The 22,351-nt window shown below is 35.6% G+C and overlaps 1 protein-coding gene across 1 annotated transcript in view; it reads left to right on the top strand.

Moving 5' to 3' along the window:
• SMYD3 (SET and MYND domain containing 3) overlaps positions 1-22,351 on the top strand; it is a 762,780-nt gene that overhangs the window by 62,085 nt on the left and 678,344 nt on the right. The window lies entirely within an intron of this gene.

The following is a 22,351-nucleotide window of genomic DNA, read 5'->3' as shown; positions in this document are numbered from 1 at the left end:
CAAATTAAAATAAATAAATTAATGAATAAGCATATTGCACATGAAAAAAGTTCAGAAAATTGGATGAATAGATGCTAGAAATATTTTGAAGTCAAAGTATTTCTACAGTCTAAAGAAAGGATTAATATTTCAAATCAAAGTCCCAAGTAAAAATTACCATTAGCATTTAGCAATAAAATTCATTGTAATTAAAAAAGAAAAAGTAGAGCTGCCCTTAAGAGTGAGCTTGCTTCCAGTCCTGGTCTTTATATAATAATTGAATATTTTTATCTGCTTCATTTTGGCTCATTCAGTAAGAGTCTAGCACAGTGGTTTGTGTATAGTAGTGGTTAAAGTAATTAGTGAATATGCTTTAATGAAGTAGGAGTATAAACATTATTGAGATTTTTTGGGTCTGTAGTGTGTTGTTGGTCTCTCATCAGTTATTGCTATTGCTATTAATCATTTACCTGTGTACATTTTAAAAGCCTCCAAAAAATCTGTTCAGATGGATTACTTCATAGATTCTTATTCTAAAATACATATGGGAATTAGAAGAGAGAACGCTCTCATTAGCTTACCCCATTCATTTCTTTTCACATATTTGCTTTGTGCTTTCTTCACATGTTTACTTTGTCTCCTCAAGCCTATATAATAAACATTTCTCTTGATGGAAACATATCTACATTTTATTATAACTGCTACAGAGTTATGCACATAGTAGGAACTCCATAAATAATTGTTGACTAGTTGTTCGGTTGACTGTTGAGTTAGGAGGCTGAGATGCTGAGAGCATTTTTCCTACATATCAGTGCACTGCAGTTTCTTAACGAATGTATGTTTGGTCATTAAATATTTCCTTGAAGGGCAGGGCATGCCTGTAATCCCAGTAGTACGGGAGGCTGAGGCAGGAGAATCACAAGTTCAAAGCCAGCCTCAGCAATTTAGTAAGGCCCTAAGCAACTCAGTGAGATCCCGTGTCCAAATAAAATATAAAAAAGGGGCTGGGGATGTAGCTCAGTGATAAAGCGCCCCTGGGTTCAATACCTGGTATCCCCAGAAAATTTCTTTGAAGGAATCCTAGTTTTCCTGTTAATTTATTTCGTAGTTTAATGCTCCGTATTTAAGGGGGCATTTCTCTGTTTATTTATTCAGAACTTCTCTGTGCAGTGTGAACCATTTCCTAACATATGACTGATGTGCTCATCTTTGAAGCAGCTGCTCACATCTAGGCATTGTCTGCTCACCTGTAATCAGGGCATTCCACTTGTTCTGTCACACCCCCTTTTGCCCCTGATTTGATGCAGTTGGCGCTGTTTAGTCATTGTGGGCTGTTGTGTGAGTACAGCTGGGGTTTATGAACACTTGGTGGCAAAGCTGCTCTGTTGTCTTGATTCTCTTGGCCTGGTAACCCAGGGATTAAATTTGTTGAAGGTTGGTTTAAGAGATTGGGCATAAGTTTTAGTTGATGGAACTCGTGTTTTTTCTTGTGCGCACCTACTTCATTCAGGCAGTGTGATCCTGTTCAGGGTTGGTTTGCTTCCTGCTCTAGCAACTTAGGTGCCGGAGGACATCTTTGACCAAGTCCTCACTTTTTGAATACCTCCTTTTCTATAACTTTGGAGTTTTATGTTCACCAATTAAACCAGTAGAGTTGTAAGTTTCTTTTTAAGTAGGAACTATCAATTTATTTTCATTTCCAGTTATCTTACCTTTTTTTTGTCACTAGTGAAAATAGCATTTTTAAAAGTAAAATTTCTGTTTTCATGTAAAAATATGATTTTTTAAAACATGAGTTTGTAATCAGCCATTGTACTAAGTTGTCATTTCTAATAGTATTTTAGTTTTTTCCCCTTAGAGTTTTGTAGGCACAGTCTATCTGCATATATGGATTCTTTTGCCTCCTTTCTGATGGAGAGTTTCATATATCACAATGGTGGAAAGCATGGTAAAGTGGTTCTGGAACCACAACTGCTTGGATTTTAAGCCCTATCTCTGTCAACTTGCTAGCTGTGTGACTTTGGGCAAGTTACTTACATTCTTCCTGCCTCAATCTCCTCATCTGAAAGTGACTATTGCCTCGTGAGATTGTTATAATATGACTATATGAATTAAATAGTTTAATATTTATAAAGTGTTTAGGACAGTGTCTGAGACATAGTAAGCACCATAAAAATGTTTCATAAATGAAAAACATATCTTTTCTCCTTGTATTGGCTAGTAATTCTTGATCAATATTTAAAAATGATGGTGGGCTTTCTTTATACCACCCAGACTTCAAGAAGAATGTTTCTCTGTTTTCTTGTTTAAAATAGTGTTTCTCATAAAGCATGAGAAAGTTATGGAGTAATATCAAATTTTGTATTTTTCAGTGATGTTAACCAAATAGTTATCCTGTTTTGCTCAGAGTTAAAAATCTGGAGTTGTCTTAAAATTTTGCTTGTATGCCTATTTCATATCTACTGAGATGATCATATAACTTCTTAAATTATTATATGAGTTATTATTTAAAAGTGTGGATTTCTTAATATTGAACTATCTTTGAATCAGTGGATAAACTCTAGTTTATCCTTTGTTTAGTGCACTTTGGAGTTCTCTTTGGTATTACAGTTTCTATATTAAAATTTTAGGTGCGGTTTGGTGTGATTTTGTTTGTTTGTTTTTGTGATAGTGGGGATTGAACCCAGGGTGTTTTGCATGCTAGGTAAATACTTTGCCACTGAGTTGCATCTCCAGTCCAGATTTCTTTTTTTTTTTCAGTCTTTTAATTTTAATTAGTTAATCAATCAATTAATTAATTTCTTTCAGTGCTGAGGATCCACTCCAGGGCCTTGCAAATGTTAGGCAAGTGCTCTGTCACTGAACCACACCCAGCCCAGATTTCTGGTTTTCATTATTTTTTATTTCTTTGGGATTCTGGGTATTGAACACCTCCCATGTACTAGGCACACACTCTAACAATGAGCTGTATACCAGCAACCCTGCTGGTAATTTAAAATGTGTCAAGTTTTGGTGTCAGTTTGATGCTGTAAATATTTGTCAGTTTTCCTTTTTTCTCTGTACTCTAGGAAGGTTTAAATTATATTATCTATTCTTTTAGAGTTTAAAAGAATGTAGGGCTGGGGATGTAGCTCAGTGGAAGAGAGTTGGCCTAGCATGTACAAGGTTATGGATTTGACCCCCAGCACTGCAGAAAAAAGAATTTAAAAGAATGTTGAATTAGGATGAGATATGAGAAATTTAGTTCAGGTGCCTTAATTTTCTAGCGGAAGAATGAGTGATTTGCTTACAGCTGTTTAGTGGCCCACCCTGAGGGTAAGGGTTTGAGGTGTTGCTTTGGAGGTGAGGAAATAACATTTATTAAACATTTACTTAGGTATTTTAAAAGCAGTATCATACCTATTGACTGATTGATACTAGGGATTGAGGCCCAGGGTGCTCTACAACCGAGCTTTTCAGCCCTTTTTATTTTTTATATTGAGAAAGGATCTTGCTAAGTTGGTGAGGCTGCCCTTGAACTTTCAATCCTCCTGCCTCAGCCTCTTAAGCTGCTGGGATCACAGTCATGGGCCACTGCATCTGGCTAGTTTTATACTTTTGATGTACTCTTTAAGTGTGGGTTCTGCTTATTTGATATCCAAACTCAGGATTTTGTTGATTTTTTAAAAGAGAGTTTTATTTTTTTAAAAATAGATTTTATTTTTTAGAGTGGTTTAAGGTACATAGCAAGATTGAGAGGAAGACAGAGTTCTCACATACCCCCCATTCCCATACACCTAGTCTCCCTGTCTATCTTCATCCCACATGGAAGTGGTATATTTGTTACAATTTATAAACCCACACTGACACATCATTGTCAAAGTCCATACTTCACATTAGAATTCACTCTTAGTGTTGTATGTTCTGTAGGTTTTGACAGGTGTATAATGACATGTGTGGTAGTTTCGTTGTCCTAAAAACCCCTGTGCTGTGCTTGTTCATCCTTCCCTCTCCCTAAATTCTGGCAACATTTCATCTTTTTTACTGTCTCCATAGTTTTGCCTTTCCCTGAATGTCATATATTTGAAATCATACAGTATATATATAAACTAATTTCTTTCACTTAAAAGCATGCATTGAAAGTTGTTCTATGACTTTTCATGGTTTAATAGCTCATTTCATTTTAGCTCTGAGTAATATTCCATTGTCTGGGTAAAATTCTATTCCTTTCGAGTGGCTCAATATTTTCCCCAGATCTTGTCAGTGAGCAAATACTTATTGAAATCCAGCAAAGTGTTTTGCAACTCTTCTTGGCTCTATTTCTGCAGTGATCAAAACAGACAAGAACTGTATCTGTCTTTATGGAACCTGGATGGTTTCCAGAACCCAACAAGTATCTGCTGAAGGTTTGTGCTTGAATTCTGTTTGCTCTTGGCGATTCTTGGAGATTTCTTTTGTGTTTTTGGGGGACTTCCAAGTGTAGTAGTAAGCCTTTATTTCCACTAGGTGGTGGTAGGGTCATGTATACTGTAGAGTTTGCAAAGTAATTGAGTCACTAATTGTTTGCTTATAAACAGTTCTCTTTGTAAGTTAAATTTAATATGTTTATATTAATCCACTGGAATGTAATCATTAATTAAAATGGGAACTTTAAAACACGTCTTTCAGAATAAATCTCAATATGAATAATATCTGAAATTCTTAAGTTTGTCTTCTTTGTTTTAACAATGAAGCATTTACTGATATATAGCTACAAGCTGGGCATTGTCCTAGTGTTGAGGATTCAAAGTTGAATGTGATTTCCTATTTGTCACAATTTAATGAGGAAGAAAAATATGAAAAAAGATCCATTACATACAATGAAATGCATGCATTCTAACATTTAGTTTCGATAAGATGCACACACCTGTGAAACCCAAGTCCCTATTAAGTTATAGATCTTGACCATCTTAGGGAGGCCACATGCAGACTGCATAATCAGAAGTCAGTTGAATGCTGGAGTTGTGGCTCAGTGGCAGAGCACTTGCATAGCATGTGTTAGGCACTGGGTTTGATCCTTAGTACTGCATAAAAATAAAAACAAAATAAATGTATGCTATCCATCTACAACTACAAAAAATTATTATTTTAGCTGTGCTTGGGCTTGAACCCAGGGCCTTGGGCATACTGCAAGTGCTTTACCATTGAGCTACATCACTGGCCCTGAAACATTAGAGTAAGTAAAAATCCTTTAGTGCATAGTGGTACTTAAAAAGGGTGGTAGAATTGGGGGAGAAGAGAGAAAAACAAGAAAGAAATTTCTATAGTAGAATGCTTTCTAGTAAGTACAGATGGATTGTAGAGAAACCATCATTTTGTAATCCTCAGTGTAATAGTAGATTCAAGCCAGGGTCATGAGTTGATGCACAACAGTGGGTGAAAAGTTGTTGGGTTTATGCATGGTGCCAGAGTTGCAGGGGAAACATTACCTTTACAATGGAGTCATCTGGTGACTACCACTTAACTGATCCTGACTTTGTGTCCCTGTTGTGATGCAGTATTAAGTATATATCAACTGTGAACTATTCTTGGGAAAATGTTTTTTAATCTAATCACACCTGAACTGTACTGAAGTTTCATGAACCAAGGTAGATGGCCACACAGGAAACTAAATTCAAAATACAAGACCATTTAACCAGACAGTTTTCTAGGAATTTAAAAAACATCACTGTACAAAATCCAAAGATGTGTGTTTGCATACTCCTGTTCTTTAGACAAAAGAAAGCTAAAAAAGCATAATTACCATTTGTGATGTGTAAACTTAGATTGGATCCAGATTGAATTGGGAAATTATAACAAATACCTTTTTCATCATTTGGAGAAATTTGAGTATAGACAGCATACTAGATAATGTTATGTGTTGTGGTAATATAAGAGATTATATTATTCCTCGACTCACATGCTGAAGTTTTTTGGGGTAAGATTTCTGTATCTTTCAAGTGGGTGTGCAAAGGACATATGTATATATGGAGAGATGAAGCAGATGTGTCAAATTATTAATAACTGTTCAATCTGGGGGGAGGGTATGTTGCTAATTATTGTATTTTCCTTCCCCCTTAACTTTTCTATTTGATAAAGTGGGAGAAAAACAATCCTCTTAAGAGGTTGGAAGTAAAACAGCAGAGCTCAATAATCCAAGTGATTATTACATGGCAATTAATTCCCCAGAGGACAGGAGGCTACCCTGAACTGGGAAAGGATGTTGAATGAAGAATTGACTAAGCATGGAGCTGACCTGTCCACTATGATTTATGATATGTGTGTGTCCTGCTAGCTCTCCTCATGTGGGTACTTCTGTAGACTATAAGATTGAAAAAGAAATATTGGAAAGACAATCATCCCTTGTATTGAGATAATCAATCTTAAAGACAGGTGAAACAACTTCAGGTATATAGCCTGTGGGCCTGTCTGTCTGTCTCTTGTTTCTGTCTTCCCTCCCATATTTGAGAGAGGAACTTGGAGGTGTTGATTTTGTTTTCAAATATCAAATATTTTAAAATATTTTCACCTTGGAATTTTCTTCTTAATTTCATATCTGAAATTATTTTTTTGGCCAGGTACAGTCGTGCACGCCTGTAAGACCAGCGACTCAGAGGTTGAGACAGGAGGATAGAGGGTTCACAGCCAGCCTCAGCAACCATGAGGCACTAAGCAACTCAATGAGACCCTGTCTCTAAATAAAATGCAAAAATAGGGCTGGGATGTGACTCGGTGTTCGAGTGTCCCTGAGTTCAGTCCCTGGTACCATTAAAAAAAAAATTAATTTTTTGTCTTGAAGAAATTTTTTACATTAAAAGTATTGATTTTATAAGTATTCTTTCTCATACTGTATTTTGTTACTCGATATTAAGAGAGTTAATGGGGCTAACGTAGTGTAGTGATACCATTTAACTCACTTATTCACCTACCCCATTTCTCCTTAAAAGGTAAAACATCACAGATTGCTCTACAATTAAACTGAGTTTCCAAAGGAAACATAGTGATAAAGCATTTAACATTTTAATTAACTTCATTTGTAGGACTTGGTATTGCTTCTTGAAAGCTATATAGCTTAGAATATAAAACTTGCTCTAAATTATGGTGTGATAAAATTAGATAGGATGCCATTTCTAAATTACTGTGTTATTGCAGTAATAGAAAATTTCTTTTAAGGGAAAGAAAGGTGTATGTGGGTGAGATTTCATGAAAATCTAAGAGTGACCAGTAGAGGAAAAGGATCAGGGAAGGGAAAAGGAAAATACTGGGGAATATGTTGTTATATTCTGTACTTGTATGAATATGTAACAACAAATCCCACCATTATGTACAATTTTAACATACCAGTAAAAAATATGGAAGAAAAAAAGAAATAAGCCAGACTCAGAAAGTCAAGGGTGTATGTTTTCTCTCATGTGTGGAAGCTAGAGAGACAAATGGGTGGGGAGGGAATCTTATGACAATAGAAGGGATACCAGTAGAGGACAGGGATTAGGTTGAGGATGGAGAGGGGAAGGAGGACTATGGGGGAATGAATTAGACCAAATTATGCTATGAATATATCCCAGTGAAGTTTACTATTATGTATAATTGTAATTCACCAATAAAAATATTTAAAAAAAATGCCCTTGGGGTGGGGACTGGAAAATTCCTTTTAAGAGTGCAGTGTCAGGGGCTGGGGTTGTGGCTCAGGGGTAGAGTGTTTGCCTACTACATTCGAGGCCCTGGGTTCGATCCTCAGCACCACATAAAAATAAATAAATAAACAAAATAAAGGTATTATGTCGAACTAGAACTAAAAAATAAATATTTTTTAAAAAGTGCGGTGTCATCAGATGCCTCAATTTACAGACACTCAAAATTAATCTCATATGGTAGCAATCTAAATCATAAGATGTTTTAATTGAAATTTTAGGAATGAAACCTTTTATAGAGACTTGTTGTTTATTTTGAGTGGCTTTACAAAAATAGCACCTATAACATCTCTAATATGAAGGTCCCCTGACTGAAGGTTAGTGCTTTTTTTCTATCTGATCATCAAATTTTGTGGATAATACTGCATTTTTATTTCTAACATTATAGTAAATTGTTATAACTTTTCTTGCTAAACTATTTCTAAATTTGTCTTACATTTTCTTATGAATGTAACATTGTGATACCTTGATTCTGTGTTTACCAGCTGTTTACTGAATGTAGTGATATATTGTGTTTCATAGTTTAGCTATAATTTTGGGTTCTGCTCTCAAAAAAGCAATGGGAGACTACAATATCCTCTTCAGTATCTCAATATTTGGTATTTAGTTTTAGAAGCAATTGATATTTGTGCATCCTTGGTCTTCTAACTTACCTGAGTAAATGGGAGGATAGAGATTAAAACAATGACAACAACAACAGCCTGTTCAAGTAAAGTTTTATGAAATGGAATTAATTGCTTTTGATTGTGCATGAGCCTGATCTGGTTAACAGGTATAAAGTAATTCCTTACTTTGTGTGAGTCATTAATTCCTTCATTGCTATTTTTTAATTTTTATTTTTTGGATGTTCCCTCAAAAATAGAGCTCCAGCTCCATTTGAGAAGTGAGAATGTTTGTGGGATTAAGTTTAAGTTGTTCAGGCAAATTAAGTTTTTTATCTGTACTAAACTCTGATAAATGGATCCTTACTTGCACAAATTAAAATCTGAATCTCTTGGTTTGCAAAAGATTATGTTGTAGGGGTTTTCTAACTCGGCCCACTTGGGTTTATTTTATTTTTTGTTAACTGTGATGCATGTTATTAGACTCTGGGCAATTTAAACACAATTAGAAAATCAGCTAGAGATTTGAGAATGGCTTAAAAATACCAGGATTTTGTTGTGCTGTTTATTCTTTGAGTCAGTATTAAGATGGGGAAATTCAGATGTTCTGCCCTAAACTCGTGATTGTAGTTACATTCACGGAAGGCAAGTTTTAGGAATGTGGGACAGGCTTATAACTGAAAATAACATATCTCCATTTTTATCTAAGTGGCTGGGTGCCCCTAACAAACCTTTCCTTCATCATAACCTAAACAGGTAAAAATGAGCAATGGTTTACCTTGATATTGTGTACTGTCTCACTGTTAGCATTCATTGAATGTTTACTACATGTTAGATTTTGTGCTGAAGTACTGGCAATTGTCATTACCATCACCACCACCACCACCATCACCACCATCACCACCATGACCATCATTCCGAGACGAGCCTTAAGGAGATAACGAAATTCGTCCAAGATCACATGAATAGTAAATGACAGAACTGGAATCCAGACCCATATATAATGATTCTAGAGTCCAATTTCTGCACTCTTATGTTGAATTTAGATAGCCTAAACTTTATCTACATGAACCTATATTTTGATTCTGTTTCGGTGCTTACAGAATTATTATTGACAGCCTTTGCATTTTATGTGCCTGGCTTTCAATTTTGAGTTCAGCTCTCTGGGGTCTGTTCCTTGGAGTAATCGTTTTCATACTGGGGTAAATATATGCTTAGGGGCTCATGGAGATTTTCCAAGGGTTTTGCATGCCAGAATAGTTTCAGTAGAATTTAAATTCTTGATGTTCATGTTTACTCTATCCTACTATAGTTGTGAGAGCACTTGTGGCAGGCCAAGTCTCTTTTCCTACCTCTCTGTTGACAAATTGCTTTTCTTCCAGGTGACGAAGATTGTCAGTCATGCTTTTCACCCAGCATGATTCTTGAAATTGTTGATTGCCTCAGGGAATAAAAACATGCAGTTTATCCAATAAAGGGACCATTAAGAATTCTTAGCTTCTGGGTAAGAATTTGAAAATAGTCAAGTGAATAAAACTTTGGTCAGAATCAGCTGTTTCTTCCAGGTAACAAACACAGGGCAGGACTCCAGGCTTTATTTCTCTCTTTTAGAATCAACTTGATTTTGTATCTTTGGTGAGCATTTACAAGGAAGGCAGATTAGCACATTTCTTTGAATAAAAAATGAATTTTTTGACATAAAGTTTGTTTGATTTTTATTTATTGATTTGACAATGAGAAAAGGCTTAGCAATTAGATTGTTTGGTGGATATATTCCATCAAGTAGATGAGTGAAATCTGTAGTTCTCAAGAGTTGTAATAATAACAAGTATAAATTACACTACACTATACTGGCAGTTATATTCTCTGCCTCATTAAGTTTATGACAAGGATTTAAGATGTCAACCAAAAAGTGCCAGAGGAGTACACCAATTTTCAAAACCTTTTTATGGGCTGGGAATGTGGCTCAAGCGGTAGCGCGCTCGCCTCGCATGCGTGCGGCCCGAGTTCGATCCTCAGCACCACATACCAACAAAGATGTTGTGTCCGCCGAGAACTAAAAAAAATAAATATTAAAAATTCTCCCTCTCTCTCTCTCTCTCTCTTTAAAAAAAAAGAGTTTGATAGAGGTATCTCTTGCTGTTTGACCTTTAAAAAAAAAAAAAACCTTTTTAGGAGATGCACAAGCAAAAATGGAAGATGCTGTTAGGTCATTGTGCCCATCTTACCTGTCCCATATAAGCCTGATGCTCCCTTGTCCAAGATTAGATAGGGCTAGAACCCCTAATGGTCTGGTTTAGACTTATTTCTTCCAGGTGTTTAAAAATTAAACTGTTATCTACTTGCAACAGCTTAATTACATTAATCTCAGTGGCCTGGTCACTTTGCTTACAGACTGCCTCTTAATGTTATGTGTGTACTGACTCTATGGACACTTTGTCTTTTGAACAGTTACATTCTACAGCCTCCTTAGTAGATTGAGATTTAATTTATATAAATTTCTGACTGTGTATTGAGTTCTTGAGAAGTTGGTAATTGTTATAATTTACTTGTAGGAAATGGAGAAATGTCCAATTTGAGGATAAAACTCTACGGCATTAAAAATAATTTAACATTTATTATGATCTAATTCTTGGTGAAACCTGAGTCATTGATTGGCAAGAGAAAGTTGAGAAAAATTCTTATGCCAAAAAATGCGTAGGTGGGGCTGGGAATGTGGCTCAGGCGGTAGCACGCTTGTCTGGCATGCGTGCGGCCGGGTTCCATCCTCAGCACCACATACCAACAAAGATGTTGTGTCCGCCGAGAACTAAAAAATAAATATTAAAAATTCTCTCTCTCTCCTCTCTCACTCTCTCTTTAAAAAAAAAAAAATGCGTAGGTGAACCAAAATGTTACCTAATGTAAGAAGTAGAGGGTAAAAGCCCAGAATAGCCACAGGGAATATGCAAAACCTTAGGTAGACGGAATTGCCTCTTTTTTTTTTTTTTTTTACATTTAAATAAGAAAAATATAAAACAGTGGAGCTTCAAGCCTGAAGCTGGTACCTGGAACAGCTTGTGTGGGAAGTTGGTAGGCAAAAATCCAGAAAGATAGAGAAGACAGAACAGGTCAGGAGGACACAGTTGCCAGGTGCCAGAGTGGGAAAACTAACCATCGTTCCCAAAGCATTGGATTCCTACCTGAGTTTATCTCCCAGGATCATCCATCCATTCCTCTTTGCTCTCCTTCATCCCACAGAAGTCTTCAGGAAGTAGTACTAATTATGTCTTAATGGTTCTGCTTCACCAGTGAGTTATACTGTTTGTTTATTCTGAAGCTTTAAACCTCTGGCCTAGTAGATATCCCATTCAAAAAAAAATTTTTTTTTGCCCCCTCTCACTTAAACCTTAACTGGTCTTCAATTCTACATCAGGACATTTATTTATCTTAATATTATTTCTTTTTCTCATTTTCTGCATGATTGCATTTACTTTTCTGATTCCTTGTCACTAAAACTCAGTGGCCTTTTAATGAAAATTTTTTCTTAAAGATCCATTATTTTTGTGCCTTGTTCAATATAGCTAATGCATTATCACATCATTCCTTCTTTGCCTGAAAAAAGGTACTTTACCTGTTTCAATTTACTTCTCCACTAGCTCTCAAAGCCCTCACATATTATAGCATGTATGTGATGTTGCCATGGTGGGGTATAAATTGAGCTTCTCAAACAAGTCACACAAGCCTTGAAGGAATGACTGCATAGTCTGTGTTTCTCCATTGTGTGCAGTAGTGCGTCATACATGGCAAGCATGTTATGATTGTTGACTGAATGAACAGATATCTACCCATCAAAGAGGGCCAGGTGCAGTGGCACACACTTGTAATCCTAGTGGCTTGGGAGACTGAAGTAAGAGGATCGCAAGTTCAAAGCCAGCTTCAGCAAATTAACAAGGAACTAAGCAACAGTGAGACCCTCTCTCAAAATAAAAAGGGCTGGAGATGTGGCTCAGTGGTTAACCACCTCTCAGTTGAATTCTCATACAAAAGAAAAAAAAAAAAGAAGTGGGAGGGAAAAAAGACTAATAATATTAGCCAGCATTTATAGCATGCTTATTATATGTTTACTTCTCGAGTTTTATCTCATAGATTAAAGAGAAGTAAGAGTTGCTTGGAATTTTAGCTTTCATTAATTCTTAGGTGGAAATACAAAGTAAGTTTTATTTTGTTGATGTTGAGATAGGGTCTGACCATGTTGCCAAACTGGTCTTGAACTCATGGGCTCAAAGATTCTCTTGCTTTAGCCTCCAGAGTAGCTGGGTCTACAGGTACCTGCAACTGTACCCAGCCAAAGTAAGGTTCATAGTGTTCAATTTGACTCACTGTGGGAGGCTTTATAGTATAGTAGTTAAGACTGTGCGCTCTAGCGCCAGGCTATATACATTTAAATTGTGGCTGTGACTCAAATAAACTGTGCAAGTTATTATAGACCCTAATTTGCTCATCTGCAAACACTTTTACCTTAACACTGTTAAATGTTTTCAGTGTCAAACTTCTAGCTGTCTCCTTTGCTTGTTCAGATAAGACGGTTTTAGGGGGCATTGATTTTCTACAAAAGTTCTCTTTTTAAAACTTTAAAAAATTTCCATAAGATTTAAAAGTCACTCAGGTCCTAAAATGTCAGTGTTGTTAATTTAGGGAAAACCAGTGACCATGCTTTATCTTTGTTTTAGTACCTTTGTTGAATAGCTACTAGAATGCTTTCTGATTTCTAGAAGATTTGAAAGTTCCAGTGATATCAGAAAAGGAATGATCTGACCTCTTCTTAAACAGATAATTTGTAATACGTAATTTCAGTTTATGAGTTTTAAATTAGACTCTGTTTGCTCATCAGATTAATGAACAGGTTTGGCCCTTTTCTCTCAGGGTTCTTTTTTTTTCCCCACTTTTTTTTTTTAATTGGCATATTATAGTTGTACATATTGATGGGATTTGTTGTTACATATTTATATGTATACACAATATAATAATATGATCTGGCCAACATCATGCTCTCTCAGGGTTCTGTGGAGCCACTCTTATCACATGTTGTGCAACATTTTTATAAACCAGATAGGTGAAGTAACCTTGAGTACTTAAATTTATATCAGTGAAGACAAAGAATGACTTTAGAATTAATTGTACATGATTACTCTTGAGATCTTGGACTCCTCCCAGTGGCTCTTTGAAAGTCTTAGGGAAAAGAAGCAGAATGTGCTTATTAATGGCTTGCCAAGTAGACAGAAAACAGTGATTGAGAGTTACCCATAATTTCATTTTGCACAGTGTGACCAGATTGGAGGACCATGCTTCTCTTTACTAACAGGTGTGTGTGTGATTCCGTAATTGCTGCTTGGCCTTAAACCAAACAGCAATCCTGTAGGTCTTTTAGCATGTGGCATTGAGACTATTGTTCTATTCATGAAGGAATTTCTTCTTTCCTCAGGAAAATATAAAGAAAGGGGTATGTATACCTGCATGTTCAGAAAGATGGCTACAGATGAGAATGCTCCAGTCCTACAATTACAGAAGGGATTTTATGAACTTTTTTTTTTTTTTTTTTTTTGCTGCTGGAATTTGAACCCAGGGCCTTAGTGCATGCCAGGCAAGCACTCTACCAACTGAGGTATATCCCCAGCCCAGGATTTCGTGAACTTTTAACTTTCTCTGAAAGCTCACAATGCTGCTGCAGGTTGATTGAATTACTCCTTGTGCTTCTGTGTAGTAGTTGAACTTGAGGTTTTCCTTTTTAGTCACATCAAAGTCAAACTTTTCATCTTCACTCTAAATATGTTTGTATACTTATTTCAATTTAGTTTTTGTACCTTTATTTTTTTCGTAGATATATTCTTACAATGTTTATTTATGGATTAGTACTTATAGCTAATTTGCTAGCTCTTGACCAGAAAAAGTCTATAAATTTGACTTCATCATTTAAAAATTCATAATTATTTGCCCTGTGACCCTAAATAAATATCATTAAATATTGACATGTACTTTGATTATCACTATAGTGGGTATTATAATATCTTGCTCACAATTTTTTTGTGAGTATGAAATAATTTATGCAAAGTGCCAGTATAGTATTTGGCAAATGCTAAGTGCCTAATTTTTGGTAGCTATTTTCACTAGTGTTAATTTCTTTTTTTTTAAAAATATTTTTTAGTTGTTGACAGATCTTTATTTTATTTATTTTTATGTGGTGCTGAGAATTGAACGCAGTGCCTTACACATGCCGGGCAAGTGTGCTTCCACTAAGCCCCAGCCCCAGCCTCTAGTGTTAATTTTTTAAAAAATATTTTTTAGGTGGAGATGAACACGATATCATTATTTTATTTAATTATGTTTTATGTGGTGCTGAGGATCGAACTCGGCACCTCACACATGCCAGGCAAGTGCTATGCCATTGAGCCACAAACCTAACCCCACTAGAGTAATTTTTAATGATATTTAGTGACATGGGGCAAAAAAATCATATTGAGCAGGAAAAAAGTAAATTAGTGTTCCAGGTCTTGAAAATAAAATTGTACATATATATTATATTTTATTTGTATTAATTCAACAATGATTGTCTTTCCAGGTGAAGGGGTAATTTTCTTTTGTTTTTATCATTATTTAGCAAAAATATAAACATAACTAAGTGAAGCTTTATTTAATTTTTTTTCTTTAAAGAATGCTGTTGAAACTATCATAATTGTCTGCAGTAATAATGCTTAACTTTTTTTTATTCAATAGTAAGTTTAGGTTATCACCATTTGGGATAAGATTGGTTTGATTTATAGGATCTGTGGGTGATGTTTGGTCTTGGGGGCAGTGATGATATTTGTGAGAAACATTCAGAATTATAAGATGGCTTATCACTGTAGACTTCACTCAAAAATCTGAATTAAAAAAAATTTCTGAACTAAGTTGCTGTGTTTGGATATGGTTTGCCCAAAGATTCATATATTGAAAACTTGGTCCTCAGTATGGTGTAGAGGTAATGGGATCTTTAAGAGGTGGAGCTTAGGGGTATAGGTCATTGGAGCACTGCCCTCAGAAGGGATTAAGGCAGTTCTCTTGGGATATCTTGGTTAGTTCTTTCAAGAAGGTTGTTTATAAAAGGAGCAAACCTGGCCCCTCCCTCTCAGAAATGGAGTTGCTGAATCATATGATAATTGTTTTTTTTTAATATTTTGAGAAAACACCATACTGTTTTTCAAGATAGCTACATCATTTTATATTCCCACCAACAGTGATTCTAATTTTCCCACATCCTCATTAGCACGGTTTATTTCTATTTTGTGCAACTCTGGTTGCATTTATGTGTAAGTCAAGTTTGTATGTATGTATACTATTTTAAGATTTTTGTTGGATGCTCTGAATTCCCTTTACCAGTATTTCTAAAACTTGCTAGATAATAAGAATTACCTAGAGTAGTGCCTACAAACTCAGTGAATTAAAATACCTGGGGTAGACGCCTAGAAATCTGTATGTTTGACAAGCATCCCTTATTTTTATAACCAGGCAAATTTGTCACGTCTATTAGATCTCTGTTGTTTTCCACAATTATTGGTCAGATAGGTTTTTATAAACCATCCAACCATCTTGGAGATTCACTATAAACATTCATTTATTCAAGGATGTGTAAGACCTCCCGGACCCTGAAAAACCATTTTGTTTCATTCAGCATTTTGCAACTTAACCATGAACACTTCTGTGTTTTTTTTTTTTTTTGGTGGCATATCATTTAACTTCTTATACTACATACCATTAATCTGCAAAACAAAAGTTTGGTAATTACTGACTTAGACATATGTTTCTCAACTCTCATTTATGAAAATTTTAGCAATGAAAGGCCTTGCTAGAAGTGGTCATATGTAAACTTACTCATCATATTCAGGCCTTAACTATCAATCAATTCTCTGTGCTAATGAGGTCTTTTTTTCCTATATCCATACCACAGTCTTGTCAGCTTATAATTAGTGAGAGTGGTTCATTTTTGTGTGTGTATGGTTTCTCTAGGTTGTTTAAATTATTTTAGTCTTAAAATTTGTAGACATCAATTGTAGCCTTTTGGTAATGAAACACAAAGATGATTTACAAATATAAGGCAGAAGTACTTAAAGATATTTACATTTTGTGACTGTGGTAATGACAGTGAGTCAGATGTTCTGTAACTATAAAAAAGGAATCCCAGCCTGATATTTGCAAAGCAGAAAAATTGTAGATGCTATCTAGAGCTACACTGTCTAGCATAGTAGCCACGAGCCACAAGTGACTATTTAAATCTAAATTAATCTAATCTAAATATAAAGCTAATAGAAAAAGTTCTAAAATTCATTTTGAAGAATAAAAGACCTAGAATAGCAAAACAATTCTAAGCTAAAATAGCAATCCTGGAGGCATCATAGTACTCACTTCAAATTTTACTACAGAGCTGTTGTATTCATGATACTGTCATACCATAGTGCTGGCCAGACACATAGACCAGTGGTACAGAATAGAAGACACTGAGACAAATCTACACATTTACAGTCTTTTGACCCTTGATGAAGATGCCAAAAACATACATTAGAGAAGAGACAGCCTTTTAAACAAACAGTGCTGGGAAAACCAGTTATCTATATATAGAAGAATAAGACTAGATCCTTCTCTGTCACCCTGCACAAAGATCAATTTACAATAGATTAAACCTAGGAAATAGATCAGAAACTATGTAGCTTTTAGAAGAAAACATAGGGTTACATACAGGAACAGGCAACTACTTTCTCAGTAGGACCCCTTGAAGCTCAGGAAATAATGCCAAGAGTTAATAAATGGGATGACATCAAATTAAAAAGCTTCTGCACAGCAAAGGAAACAATTAAGAATATGAAGGGAGGGGCTGGGGATGTGGCTCAAGTGGTAGCGCGCTCGCCTGGCATGCGTGCGGCCTGGGTTCGAACCTCAGCACCACATACAAACAAAGATGTTGTGTTCGCCCACTGAGAACTAAAATAAATAAATATTTAAAAAAAAAAAAGAATATGAAGGGAGAACTCTACAGAATGAGAGAAAATCTTATGCCAGCTACTCACATGACAGAAGATTTTTATCTAAAATACATAAAGAACTCAAAAAACTTAACACCAAAAAAAAAAAAAAAACCCAGCTAACAAATGGGCAAATGAATCAAACTGACACTTCTCAAAATAAGCAATATAAATGGCCAACAAATATATGAAAAAATGTTCAACATCATTAGCGATTAAGGAAATGCGGGCTGGGAATGTGGCTCAAGCGGTAGCGCGCTCGCCCGGGTTCGATCCTCAGCACCACATACAAACAAAGATGTTGTGTCCGCCGAAAACTAAAAAATAAATATTAAAAAAAAAATTCTCTCTCTCTCCCCCCGCCTCACTTTAAAAAAAAAAAAAAGGAAATGCAAGTCAAAACTACACTGAGATTTCATACCAGCAGAATGGCATCCATCAAAAATACAAATAATAATAAGTGCTGGAGATGATGTAGAGAAAAAGGAACACTTTTACACTGTTGGTGGGATTATAAATTAGTACTACCACTATGAAAATCAATGTGGAAGTTCCTTAAAAGACTAGGTATGAAACCACCATATGACCAAGCTATACCACTTCTTAGTATTTATCCTAAAGAATTAAAGTCACTCATACTACAGTGGTACATGCATACTCGTGTTTACAGCAGCACAACTCACAATAACCCAATTATGGAACCAACCTAGATGTCCATCAACAGATGAATGGATGAAGAATATGTGGCACATATATACACTCAATGAAGTTTTATTCAGTCATGAAGAAAAATGAAATTATGTCATTTGCAGGAAAATGGATGGAACTTGGGACCATATGTTAAGCAAAATAAGCAGTCTGCAGGTCAATGTTTTCTCTCATATATGGATGCTACAGATGATAAAAGAAAAGAAAAAGAAAGGTATCTCATGAAAATCAAAGGGAGAGTAATAGAGGAAAGGGACCAAGGAGTGGGAGGTAGGGAAAGTATCGGGAAATGATATTGGCCAAGTTTTATTGTTATGTTGTATGCATATATGAATACATAACAAATCCCATCATTATGAACAACTATAATTCACAAATAAAAACACGTGGAAGAAATTCTGAGTAATAGAAAGTCAGGGGTCATATTTTTTTTTTTTTTAGAGAGGAAAAAAAAGAAAGGTGGGAGATCTCATGAACACAGAAGGGAGAACAGTTGAGGAAAGGAACTGGGGGGAGAGAGGAGGAGAAGAAAACAGGAAATATTGGGGAATGCTGTTGGCCAAATTATATTGTTATATTGTGTCCATGTATGAATATGTAACAATAAATCCCACCATTATGTACAATTATGATGCACCAATAAAAATATGGAAAAAAGAAAAAAATAAATGTAAAGTTCATTACTTTAATTGAACCATCTATATTTCATATGTAAAATAGCCACACATGGCAGGTGGCTTCTGTATTGAACTGTGTAGATAACAGAACATTTTGGTCCTTGCAGAAAGTTCTGTTGTATAGTGCCAGTCCAGAGGATCTAAATCACTATTCAGGTTTATTGTGTGGCCTGGATCAGGTAAGTATGCCCAAATGGCTATGTGTCTGTTTTGGAAATGATTTGCTGAATAAAATCATGAAGCCAGAAAAAAAGTAAAAAAAAAATTGGATTAGAAAATAAACCCAACCATGCCCTTCAGTAGAGGAATGGATAGGGAAACTTTGTATATATACACAATGGAAAATTACTCAGCATTAAAAGAGAATAAAATCATGGCACTTGCAGGTAAATGGATGGAGTTGGAGAATATAATGCTAAATGAAGTAAGCCAATCCCAAAAAACCAAAGGCCGAATGTTTTCTTTGATATGAGGATGCTGACTCATAATGGGATGGATGGGGAGCATGGGAGGAATGGAGGAACTTTAGATAGGGCAAAGGGGAGGGAGGGAAATGGAGGGGGCAAGGGGGTAAGGAATGATGGTGGAATGAGTTAGACATCATTACCTTAAATGCATGTACGAAGACACGAATGGTGTGAAAATACTTTGTGTGTAATCAGTGACTTGAAAAATTGTGCCCTATATGTGTAATATGAAATGAATTACATTCTGCCATCCAGTATAACAAATTAGAATAAAGAAATAATTAAAAAAGAAGGAAAATAAACCCAACCAGATGCCAAAACAGATACAACAGCAATGGTATACTCTTCAAAAAACTCCAGCACTCTCGTAAGAGTTTTGTTTATAAACTTATTAATCTTTCTAAAAGCTTTTTATCGAACTAGAATGTATATACAGAAAATAGCATCTTTCAGATGTTCCAGCTCAATGGATTTTTATAAACTGAACAACATAGCATCACCAGCCCCCCATATGCCTCTTTCCTTATGTATTCAAAATATTATAAAGCTTGCTTATTTATTAATGGTTCATTTTCTTTTTTAATGTATTTTTTAGTTATAGGTGGACACAATATCTTCATTTTATTTTATGTGGTGCTGAGGATGGAACCCAGTTCATGCATGTTAGGCAAGTGCTCTACCTCTCAGCCACAACCTCAGATCCAATTAATGGTGAATTTTCACTTCTAAATATTAAATGAATTTGAGATACTGAAGCCAGATTTAAAGATAGGTAGTTAGTGTAGTTAGGTAAATCGGGTCTAACATTGTGTAAGATAAATAAAATGGAGGCCATTATTGAGAATGGAGTCCAGGAAACCAGAGCAACACTTGGGGAAATTGAAATGTTAATGTCCCCAAGGCCCAGAACCCATCCTAAGGAACTGAAGCAGCTCCCTGCAAACCAGGAAGTTCTAATCAAAAACAGCCCCAGGCCATTCCTGCCCAAATTAGTCCTCCAGCCCACCTATCTCTCATCTTTTGAGACTTCCCACCTGCATTCTATCAAGATATGGGGAACAAAGGACAGGAGTGTGGGAAAGCTAAAAGAAGACCTCCCCATTCCACAGATTCTGCCTTTTGGGTCCCCTTCTTCCTCCTGGGAGAAGTCTTTCTGCTGTCTTTTAATAAAGCCTTTTACTTTCCACTCTATACTTGCCTCGCGTGCTTCTCTGGTGTTATACTTCAACATTAGAGGAAGCAAGGACTCATCACCAGTAAACAGCGGTAACAATACTACCACAAAAACATTTCCTTTGTTATGTATGAAATTAAAATTGAATTTTGCAAAGGCTTCTCCCAGTCCTCTATAGTAAATACTATCTTCAATTTGTGAAATAAAATATAAAAATAGTATTTTAATTTGAAGCGCACATAATAGAATAATTATGTAATATAGCCTTTTAATTTTTTGAATTATAAGATGTGAATATAATAAGCAATGGAAACATTATCTGTAAATACTTGATAAACACTTCCTTGAAAAAAAAATTTTTTTGGGTACTGGGGATCAAATCTAGAGCCTCCTGCATGGTAGGTAATTTTCTACCACTGAGCTATAATCCCAGCCAGCACTTTATTGAATATTTAATAACTGTTGTCCAATAGAAGAAGCCTTGCTTTTGGGAGACATAGAAATTACCATTTGTGAGTGTGTGTAAATCACAAAATATCATTTCATTTTCACTGAAGAAGAAAAACCTACAGAATTATCTTCAGATTTAGAACTATAAGTGTTTAACAAAAAATTATAACAAGTTGGAGTCATTAAAGTTTCCCCAAATGGCACAATAAAAATATTACTCATTTTTTTGGTTGTAAAGCGAAGCTTTGGGTCTTTTTCTTTATTTTTTAATTGTAGGTGGACACAATATCTTTATTTCATTTTTATGTGGTGCTGAGGATCAAACCCAGTGCCTCACATGTGTTAGGCGAGCACTCTACCACAAAGCCACAACCCCAGCCCCAAGTTTTGAGTCTTTATAATCTTGAAAATCCCAGAATAGGTATGGGTTGGTTTCTAGACTCTTTATTTGTTTTCTTTTCTTCTTCTTCTTCCTTTTTTTTTTAATATAAGAGATCTCTCTTTTTTCCCCCACCTTTATTTTATTTATTTGTTTTTATGTGGTGCTGAGAATGGAACCCAGAGCCTCACACATGCTAGGTGAGCACTCTACCACTGAGCCACAACCCCAGCCCTAGACTTCTTTATTTCTTAACCTACATATTTAACTTTAAAAATAGGAATTAACAGGAAAATAATAATCATGGGAGCATTTTTAATTTCAGCAACTTATTTTATAGGTATTTCATGTAACATCTGTAGACGTAGTAGATGTACTTTCTTGCATACATATGGAGTAGTAAATATTTTTTATATCATTCTTATGATGAATTTAAGTTTTATAACTTTGTAATGTTAATGATTTGTAGCAAACATTTAGTAGGTCTTGCAGACTGTTTTTTTTTTCTTCCAGATTTTTTGGACTAGAATTCCCAATAATGCATTGAACATTTCATCTTAGCACACACACATACACACATATTAACAACTGAAACCAATAAGTAGGACCTTATTACCTGAAACTCAGTATATATTTTAGTCCATTCATATTTGATTTTTTTTTTAATTTTTAATATTTATTTTTCAGTTTTCGGCAGACACAACATCTTTGTTTGTATGTGGTACTGAGGATTGAACCCGGGCCACACGCATGCCAGGCGAGTGCTCTACCGCTTGAGCCACATCCTCAGCCAGGCCATTCATATTTAGTTCCTTGTTTGTTCTCTTAAAAAAAAAAATTGGCTGGTTATGTCCTACTAATTGTTTTTACAACACACTAATGGGTTGCAGCTTGCTATCTGAAGATCCTGTTCTAGACTAATTATCAAGTCAGAGGTCAAAGTTCAGTGGTTGCCAGTTGAGGGGCCTGCTTTTTTCATTTCATGTGAGATTGATGTGGGTGTTCTTCCTCACAGCCACTGTTGGCTGGCCAAATGCAGGTTTGCCTCTGTGAGTAAATGCACAAGCCCACTTTTCTATCCTGTGGTTATTGCTTCTTAATCCTGCTCCACTCCCAGCTTCTTAAATCCGTGACTGGGGTTCATCTCCTTTAGCTGTGTGTTTATCTTGATCCTGGGGAAGAGCCACAGTGAGAA

The sequence above is a fragment of the Spermophilus citellus genome (assembly GCF_964194105.1).
Source record: "Spermophilus citellus genome assembly, chromosome: 6".
Lineage (NCBI taxonomy): Eukaryota > Metazoa > Chordata > Mammalia > Rodentia > Sciuridae > Spermophilus > Spermophilus citellus.
Note: the sequence above shows the minus strand (reverse complement) of the source record. Positions and strands in the feature narration are given on the sequence as shown.